This window comes from Chrysochloris asiatica, unplaced genomic scaffold (assembly GCF_000296735.1).
Source record: "Chrysochloris asiatica unplaced genomic scaffold, ChrAsi1.0 scaffold00414, whole genome shotgun sequence".
Classification (NCBI taxonomy): domain Eukaryota; kingdom Metazoa; phylum Chordata; class Mammalia; order Afrosoricida; family Chrysochloridae; genus Chrysochloris; species Chrysochloris asiatica.
Window position 1 is genome coordinate 58,009 of NW_006408932.1, and position 2,448 is coordinate 60,456.

The following is a 2,448-nucleotide window of genomic DNA, read 5'->3' on the forward strand; positions in this document are numbered from 1 at the left end:
ATCAATGGATTAAGCAAAGGCTTTCGATTGTGTGGCTCATGATAAGTTATGGACAACATTGAGAAGTATGAGTATTCCGGAACACTTAATTGTGCTCATAATGAATCTGTACATGGACTAAGAGGCAGTTGTTCGAACAGAACATGGGAACACTGAATGGTTTAAAATTAAGAAAGGTGTGTGACAGGGTTGTATTATTTCACCATACTTATTCAACCTGTATGAAAAACAAATAATCTGAGAAGCTGGGTTATATGAAGAAAAATGTGTCATCAGGATTCGAGGAAGATTCATTAACAACCTGCAATATGCAAATGATACAACCTTGCTTGCTGAAAGTGAAGAGGACTTAAAACATTTACTGATGAAGATCAAAGAGCACAGCCTTCAGTATGGATTACATCTCAATGTAAAGAAAACAAAAATCTTCACCACCAGACCAGTAAACAACATTCTTATCAATGGAGACAAGATAGAAGTTGTGGACTTCATTCTTCTTGGATCAACTATCAACATTTATGGAAGCAGCAGTCAAGAAATCAAACAATGTATTGCATTAGGCAAATCTGCTGCACAAGACCTTTTAAAAGTGTTGAAGAGAAAAGATATCAGCTTGAACACTAAGTTGTGCCTGACCCAAGTCTTGGTATTTTCAATAACTTCATAAGCATGTGAAAACTGGACAGTAAATAAGGAAGACCATAGAAGAATTGATGCATTTGAGTTATAGTGTTGGGAGAGAATATTGAAAGTGCCATGGGCTGCCAAAAGAACCAATAGATCCGTTTTAGAAGAAGTGCATCCAGAGTGCTCCTTGAAGGCCATGATGGCCAAACTTCGTCTCTCATACTTCGGACATATTGTCACGAGGGACCTGTCGCTGGAGAAAGATATCATGTTTGTTAAGGTGGAGGGTGAGAGAAAAGAGGAAGACCCCCAAGATGGACTGGCCAAGGAGTAACATTGATGTACTCAAATGTGGCAACAATAGTGAGGTTGCCCAGAATCAGGCAGTGTTTCATTCTCCTGTGCATAGGGTCACTATGAGTCACACCGACTTGGTGGCACCTAACAAGAACAACACCTCTCATTACCACTATACACTGCTGCTTTGTACACATTTCAACAACTATTAAGTGATCTATCTAAGATGTGGATGTCTGAGACCATAGCCCCTTATCTATCAATCATCTCCTTCTAGTTTTACTTAAATTGTCAATATCCAGGGGGCATCTGTTAAATTATATAAAGTATTACATTTTGAAACTAGTGGGTGCCATGAAGTTGATTAGAACAAGCAAGTCTTGGATTGAAGAGACTAAGTTAGACAAACTGCCACGGATTTGACTAAATTCCTACATACAATTAATGAATGAACTAGACTCCAGTTAGCAATCATATTAAATTTATATATTTCATGCAATGTAATTCTACTTTTTTCTTTCTTATTTTATTGTATTTTTTTTTTTTTACTAATTTTATGGGATCTTATTACAATAACACAAAGTTGTTTTAAACTGCCAATTCTTTAATTAATATAAGAACACTTTTTGCTTTGGAAACTGTCTCTTCAAATGTTTTATTTTATGTGATTATTAGTCACAGTTTTTCAGGTCCTACTAACATACAGGTAGACACGACTCATAACTGGGAAATCAGGTTTTTTTGGTTTCTTTTTTTCCCAAGGCCAAATCACAGACACATTTATTATCCTCTAGGAATGCCAAAGTCTTCCTCTTCCCAAAGCCTCACTGACCATGGGGAAGGACTAAGCCTCTAAGACACCGCAACACTGCCATTTGGAGCAGGCCCGTGGGTCGGCAGGGTCATTGGAGGCAGGAACAGAGCCTTCAGCCTCCCTGACAAACTGGCCATCTCAGGACCCTGGGCTTCATAGGATTTGACCAAGCAGGCAAACTTAAGGACACCTTCCCCGTCGCAGCTGAAGCCATAGGCATTGATGACCTCCTGCTGGATCTGCGTGGCCATGGGCATAACAAATTGCAGCATCTTGCCCATGTCATTGCACGCGCTGTCCAGAGCTTCGTCCATGCACACGGCGTTTTCCGGGGCCGAGAATGCCTGGATGACCTCAGCCAGGACAACCTTGGCTTGTTCTGCGCTCAAAGCCGCGGGTTGGGTCCAGGCAGACGCCATATAGAAAGAAATGCACGTGCATTGAGGCACTGAGAAAGCTCTGCAGGAAAGAGCCACTTCCCAGAACGATTTCTAGGATCAGTGAGAGTAGATGGGAAACAGCATCATCCGCTGCGGGAAGCCACTACGTGGTTCCAGTGGTTCAACTGGGGGCTGGCGGAAGAAAATAAGGCTGGTGAAATCAGGAGCTTACAAAGCAAAGCTCAGCCAATTGTAGAAACAAACTAAGTTAACTAACACAATCAAGTCTATTTTTATATGATGCAAAAATAGAAAGAGGGTCTTCCAGAT

The 2,448-nt window shown here is 40.9% G+C and overlaps 1 pseudogene; it reads right to left on the reverse strand.

The window, feature by feature from the left end:
* Positions 1–1,776: 1,776 nt before the first annotated feature.
* Positions 1,777–2,157, reverse strand: LOC102819869 (annotated as a pseudogene).
* Between the last annotated feature and the right edge of the window lie 291 nt (positions 2,158–2,448).